Genomic DNA, 7932 nt, shown 5'->3' on the forward strand with positions numbered 1-7932 from the left:
CAACAGAGAAGTCACAAGATGCAAATCCCATCCATCGGAGATGTCACAGACCTCTGCACTCATGAAGCAGCACTCATGTCATTGGGTGAGAAAGCAGACGTGTGCTTACCGAGTAAGCGCTGTTTGCTGCCATCTGCTGGTAGGACCCCACCTAACTCTAAGTACGAACAGTAACCTATGCCTAACTCTAAAACAGGAACAGAAACCTACACCTAACACTAAAACATGAACAGTAACCTACAACTAGCTCTAAAACAGGAACAATCATCTACTAACACTAAAACGTGAACAATAACCTACTCCTAACTAAAAAACGCAAACAATAACCTACTCCTAAAACTACAACTAAACTTAACACTAAAATCCACAATAGAAATAGGGTTAGGACGGAACTGGGGGCCCGCAGAGGTCTCAAAGGAGGAGCTGATGTTAAATGAAGCCACCCGGCTAATGCCGGGGGCGGGGGCCGCGCAGGCGGTAAGGAGCCCAGCGCCTGGACCAGTGATGGCGGAGCTGAGATGGTAAGGATGTGGGGCCTGGCACGGTGGTGTGGTGCCAGGCCAGCTGTGCCACGGGCGGATCCACCTCCATGGGTTCATCTGGAGGTGGATCCACCTCCATGGGCTCATCTGGAGGTGGATCCACCTCCATGGGCTCCACGGAGGTGGTCATGCAGCTGGTCCAGGCGCGATGGGAACGGGCTCGCTTGCCTGTCTGCCACCTGATGGTCATGGCGGGCCCCCTCCTCCTCCTCTTTGACCCTGCAGTGCCCGGCTCCATCTTCCCACCTAAATCATGGGAATCCTCCAGCCTTGCTCTCTTGGCTTCCGGCATGGCTGTCAACGTCCAGAGCTCTCAGAGGCGAGTGCGTTGCGTGGGGCAACGGTGACCAAGGTGACCAAGGTGACATGGCCGGGGTTCTAACATGGCGGCCGCACTGCTGGCACTGCTGGCACTGGCGTGGGACACACCAGCTCTGCTCTCCATGCTCCAATCCTGAGCCTCTCCTTGTAACACCTCTGACTCCATTTGCATCCACTCACTCTCATTACATCCCACATCCGCACACCGTGCTGGAACACACACGGGGCCACGCTGCCTCACCGACCCTCAGTGGGGACCCACAGCCGTACAGCACCATCAGCACAGCAGAACCGGGCCGTGCTCCTGATGCTGCCGCTTGTCCAACCTCCCTCTCGCTGCCCCCATTCTGCTCAGGCAGCCGGTCCCAGCAACAAACACCAGCACAGAACTGCAGCCCCGACTCGTCCCGCTCACTGACAGCCAGAGCAAGGACATGTTACACACCTTCCTTCAGCTCCGATCACCTTCCCGGCGCCACCATGCCGCCATGGCCTGGAACTGCTCCCGCCGGCACCAAGCGCTTCCTGCCCCTCCATCCCCCGCTCCTCCTTTCCCTTCACTGTCCATCCGCACTCAGGACGCAGATCTCAATGGAGGTGGCTGCAGAACATCATCAGTGCAGGCAATCAATGGCTCGTGCTGCGCTTCACTGCCTTGTGCTCCTCACTGACTGCTCTGTTGTGCCCTTTCCTAACCCTGCAGGATCAGGATGGCCCGGCTGGCTTTACTGCAGAGCCTCATCATCTGAGTCTGAAGCCTTGGGGGAAAAGCTCAGCAGCTGCCGAGGGAAGATTTCATGCCGTGTCCTGCACACAGCCCAGCCCTCACTGCTCTGCGCTCCTGGCATCCCCTGCAGCCCCTGTGCTGTGACCAACACGATTTGTGCTCGGACCCAACGCCCTCCCTGCTGCCGGCCCTCCCCCATGCCCATGTGCTGCACCCACAGCGGCTGCCCCAGCCCCACAGCCCCGCAGCCTCCTGCAGGCAGCACAGCCCCGGGCACCGGGCTCGGCCCCAGCCCCGAGGTGCTGCTGCACGGGCTGAGCCCAGACCCACAGCTGAGATGCAATGACCACTCATCAATCTTTGGCTTCCCTCCTTCACATCCAGGTCCTTTGCTGCACACAGCCCAACAATCCTCTCTTTCACCTCCGGCAGTGCTGCTTGCTGCCATGCAGGCAGCAGGAGGCAGTGCCTTGTAGCTCATTGTACCGAGTCCACTGTGCAGGCTGGTGGAAGAAGAAAGACGCCAAGGCGCCAATTGAAAATGGCCACCAGACACTCCTGGCATCCAGCCTCTCCTCTTTGGGCTCTGGCTCAGCAACGTGCCCTCGCAGCACCCTGGCACTAAACACGCAGCGCTGCCCATCGCGTGCTTGAAGCCATTGGAGCTGAAGCAGCGCCGCGCGGCTCAGGACCCTCCCGGCTCACGGCTCAGCTCTGTGCCTGAGGCGCGTTCACCTGCAGCCCTCCAGCTGCCCTGTCCTCCTCCATGCGTGCAGCTGGGCTTCCCGGGGCAAACAGCAACACACGGTGCATCAGAAGGCTGAAAGAGCCAGCCGGAAATACAGACAAGCTCAAGAGGCTGAGTGCAGGGACACCCTTCTTCCTCCCGCCCTGCTTCCTCTCCCTTGCTTTCCTCTCAGCCCTCGCAGAGCAAGGGGATGCTCACAGTCTGTTGCTAGCAGTTCCAGTTGGGCTGAAAGGCCACAGGTGCAGAACACCAACAGGGAAACGGGGGAAAAGCAGCTACATTTCCATGGAGGGACCTGAAGCCGACCGCTTCATTGCCCTACGATGGCCAGCCCAAGCCAGGCACATTTTGAGCAGCTACTGAAAGAGACAGCACCAGTTTTAAAAAGTTTGGTTGGCTTTTATTTGAAATGAAGAGATGCAAAATGCAACTAAAATACATTTCAACACAAAATTAAGTAGGTAAGATACTAACAATGACTAAAGACATGCTATAAGGTCAGCTAATAATCAATATAAGCTGAAGCAAACAGGCTTGCAGTGAAGCATGGCCTTGCAGGAAGGCAGGACACTGGTGTGGAGTGTGGCCCAGCTGTGAAGAGAGCTATAGACACACAGCAGGCATCTGGGTTCTGGGTCCTGTCTTTCTAGTCAGGCTTGCTGTCTGTCCTTTCTTGCGACTGTTGTCATTGCATGTTGCTTGAGGTCTTGCAGTTGGAGGGGTTGACAGTGACCTTTCCTGTCCAGGATTGGAAAATCAAGCCCACAGTTCACCCAAGAGCCTAAGATCCATTGCAGTCAACACTGGAGATGAGATTTCTCCGTATCGTGGCCCAGTTGGGCCTTTGGTCTTGATGAGGGGGGTTGGTCTCGATGATCTCTGGATGTCCCTTCCAACACCTCTAATTCTGTGATTCTGTGCCAGTTTGCAGACTGAAGGTAGTGCTGGACTCATTAAATCTTGCAGCTTCCCCTTTCTTGGTTCTAACAGGGAGAGGTGCTGAGCCAAATGGCAAGATCTATGTGAAAGCTGCTCTCCAGGCTGGAGGGCTTCCTGGAACAGCAGGTCCCAGGACAGGGGGACGACCTTCCCCTGCAGTTGACAACTACTCCTTCTGCAGGACGGTGGCTGCAAGAAAGCGCAAGGGAGTGGAGGAAGAGGAGCAAAAAGCAGAGCTGTGGCCTGCCAAAAAACACGCGAAGGTGGAGCGCAGTGTGGCAAAGGCCCAGAGCCCACATTAGAGCAGAGGCAGTGTGCCAGCTCCAGAAGTACATCCTGGGCTAGAAGTAAGAAGATGCTGTTGTAGCTGCGTTGGTGAAGCACTTCCCTTATCAAGTGCATGGAGTTTGCTTGGGGTTTGCTTTGCTTTTTCCTTCTCTGGACAGAGAAGGGAAAAGAGTTGAAGGCTACCCAGTCCATGTCCTTGACCATGACCATGCCACAGTGCGTGACCCCCTCTTTTCCCTTTAACCCCACGTCCCACTAGAAGTGTCTAGTGTCATATGAGTATCCTCAGTGAAAATCCATTGAATGATTTGCTAAGAAGCTTCAGATCGTTTCCCATAGTCAGTCACAGTCTTACCAGCCTGCTGTAACAATTTCCAATGATGCACTTCCCACCGAGCAGCTCCCTGCTGATCGTCTATCAGCGGGCAAGCGAGCTGAAACACAGCTTGACACGGTCCCTCCAATATCATGTCTCTAATGACTCCAGACCAACGCAAAGGTGGAGGATCGCTACGTGTGGGGGGGAATCGCATAGACAGGGGCTGTAAAGACATCGGTGAAACGCTCGAAGAGACTGATGCCTCCTTCGTACGCAGTTCTAAGTCCTGCAGCTCCTCAGTTAATGTTTTATTATGTTCCTCCAACGCTTTCTCATTCCCACCATTATCCGAGTCGCTTTCACTCTCAGGAGCTTCTTGCTGCTCTGCACACCCCTCAGCCCCCCCCCACCGCACCTTCCTCACCAGCCAAAACCGGATCTGCCAGAGACGTTGAAGAGGTCGAGGACGGGGGATTATTCGGGGCTTCTGCGGCAGCCCTGACTTGTGAGGCTGATGAGCAAACGGAGTACGAAACTCCTGGTAACAGGGAGTCAAGTTCTGACCTTGACTGAGCACTAGGTCCGGATAGAGCTTGTACCACAGCAGCAGCAATCTGCCGCTCGGCTTGCATATTCTTCAATGTATTTATTTTGTATTCCTTATTTTTGGAGATAACAAAGTCCCACATATGGTCGACTATTTCTCGACATTCGGCTACAGTGAACATCAGTGCCACCTCCTGAAGGTGTCCATTCATATGAGCCCATTTTACCAGCTCGGATATGCATTTAGGAGATACCTGCTCCCCTGTCTTAGAGAGAATACATTCGAGCAGTTCCTCCACAGCTTCCCACAACATCGTGGATGGCAGAGAACGGGATGGTACCCCGATGAGAGGTGAGTGCCATCCCCCCCCCCCCCCCAGTTCTTTATTGCCCCCACCTCATTATTTGTGGTTCCTATCCCTTTATTTTGTTCTCTCCCCCATATTTGTGCCCTCACTCTGTGTTTATTTTGCTCACCCCCCCTCCGCCCCCGCAATTTTTTCAAACCAGCTTCGTCTGCACCAGCAAGCACCTGCGGGACCCTGAAGCTGGTGGGGGACGTGGGGACCCCCCTGAGAGGGGAGAGCGCAACAGCCGCTTGGACTGGGAGCAGGAGCCGGAGGCTGAGGAGCGGGGGAGGCGAGAGCAGGATGGGCAGAGGGGCAGGGGGCGTGGGCAAAGCTGTGGGTGAGTCAGTGATGTATGGGTGCATCTGTTGTGGGGTGGTGCTGAATGGGGTGGAAGCTGTGCTGACCTCACCCCCCCACAGCTGTGCCTTTGTCACCTACAAGAAGATGGAATCAGCTGACCAGGCTCTGGGGATCCCTGGGTGAGCTGGGGGGCACTGGGGGGGCACAGGGACGGTGTGGGGGTGCCAGCAGTGCTGAGTCCCTGCCCCCATCCTGTGCCCCAACAGCCGTAAAGAACAGTGCCAAGGGCTCACACCGCGACAAGCGGGCGCAGGTGGTGTACAATGAGGACCTCTTCGGGGGGCAATAAAGGTTTAGTGCACACAGCAGTGGTGTGGCAGGGTGACAATGGGACAGCGGGAGAACGGGGATGGGGGAACTGTGGGACACGGGGAGCTGCAATGGGGGAGGCTGAGTGGTGACCAGCTGCACACACACCTGTAACTGAACTGCCAGCCTCACCTGGCTGTGGTGCTGAGCATGCTGGGCTGCCTGGCCCTGCTCTCAGCAGCACTGTGTCCTCCCTCCCAGCCCCCACAATTCCACTGATACAGTTATGTCTGTTAGAGAGATTCACACTGCATGGAATGTGCCACGGCCAATAGCAACTGAAGGGTTCAGAGCCAAATAAGTGTGAGGAGGCCGTGCTGGAGCTCATCTCTTCCATGGAGCTCATAACAGCAGCACAGCAGTAACCCTGGTGGCAGCAGCACCAGGATGTTGTTGGAGCAGCACTCCTGGCTCCCCTCCTGCTCCCTCCAAGAGCTGCAGGCAGACGTACAGCACTGCTGTCCTGTGCCAGGTTTATTTCAAAACACAGCTGAGAGCCGCCGGCATAAACAGAGGAGCCTGACTACGTTCATACAATATCTTAAATAGAAGGCAAATACAAAAGGAAAAGATAAAATATTTACAGTAACAGTGGCAGACACGACATGGGCACAGTCCCACCCAGAGTCAGCAGAAAACCACTCAATACCCTGCTGAAGCACAGAGTCACCACGGCGTCCTCCAGCAGGGCCAGGGCTGCACTGTGCCCACAGCAGGGCTGGGATGGCTGCACTCTGAACTGATACAAGCGAAGCGCACACGTGTTGGCTTCCAGAAATCATCAGCACAGCATCAAGCTCTGCCAGCAAACAGCACTGGAAATCCAGAAAAAGGGAAAGGAGGGAATAACGCAGCAGTGGCGTGCAGCTCCCGCTTCTCACACTGCTGCTGCATCACTGCTGATAACTGGAAGGCAGGGAGCACCCCCCGCCTTGGTGGCACATTTGGTCCAAAACACCAGAATAATTCTGCTCCCTCCCACCCCCACATTGTCATTAAGTTGCCTTAAAGGATTCAAGTCATAAACAAAAGCATACACCAAAAAAACTCAAGAGCTGGCAGAACTCCAGTGTCACGGGTTACTTAGATTTACCTATGCCCGTGACAGGGGAAACCACCCCACGCCCCCCCCCCCGGGGCCCGGAAAGGAGGGGGAAAAGGGGAGTGGGATAAAACAGCAACAATCTAAGGAGGAAAAACTTATTTTACTAAATATGATATCGAAATACAAGATAACACAATATAATATAATTAAGGCTAACAAATCGAACGAAACAGAGAGAGAGAGTCTCTGAAAACCGAGAGGCCTACTGTGAACTCTAGGCGACACGGCTGGAATGCTTCCCACTCTCCGAGAAGTTCGAGAGAAGAAGGCCGGCACTCCAGCCTGGGAACGAGATTATATAGAGTCCTGGTCCCGTGACTTATTGTTACTCCTGTTGTTCTCTGGGATATGTAGTCTTCTTCTGTGGACTGCACATTCAACAGAAGTATCCATACTTTACATGATGTTATGATGTGGAATACTGATAGCAAAATTACAAAATTACAAAACCATGACATTCCACCCCTTATTCTACATTATTACATCATGGTTAATATATACATATATATACATATATATACACGTATGTAAAATTGTGATAGCTAAATAGTAGAATTGCATGTAACATAACTAAATGTACAACTATAATAACTAAAATACACTACACATGCAAACATATATATATATATATAGATACATAAAATTATTGACTGCACTCCCCCAGCATCAAATTCCCTTGTGGCACACATTGAACATCCCCATCCTTCTGCATTACCCACCAAGTGCACCCAGGTCCCTGGGCAAAGACAGTTCCACGGATAGGTTTGCCCTTTCCAGAAGCTGGAAGGACCCAAACAGCTTTTCCCAACATGTTCTTTACATGTATAACAGGGACCTTATCTCCTTCTACAGTATGTAGGGGGCTAGATTGACTAGGACCATCACGATTGACAGATCCTCTAGTATTGACCAACCAAGTGGCTTCTGCCAGATTCTTCTCCCAGTGCTTAAATGTTCCACCACCCATTGCTTTCAACATAGTTTTCAACAACCCATTATATCGTTCAATTTTACCAGAAGCTGGTGCATGGTAGGGAATATGATAAATCCACTCAATGCCATGATCTTTGGCCCAAGTATTTATAAGAGAATTTTTGAAATGTGTCCCATTATCAGATTCAATTCTTTCTGGGGTGCCATGTCGCCACAGGACTTGTTTCTCAAGACCTAATATGGTGTTTCGAGCAGTTGCATGGGGTACTGCGTATGTTTCAAGCCACCCAGTGGTTGCCTCTACCATAGTGAGTACATAACACTTACCACTGCGAGATCGTGGCAAGGTGATATAATCAACCTGCCACGCCTCCCCATATTTATACTTTTGCCATCGCCCTTCCTCCCAGAGAGGTTTCATCCTTCTGGCTTGTTTAATTATGGC

Source organism: Coturnix japonica, chromosome 24, assembly GCF_054131305.1.
Source record: "Coturnix japonica strain WE chromosome 24, WE-NBRP24, whole genome shotgun sequence".
Classification (NCBI taxonomy): Eukaryota; Metazoa; Chordata; class Aves; order Galliformes; family Phasianidae; genus Coturnix; species Coturnix japonica.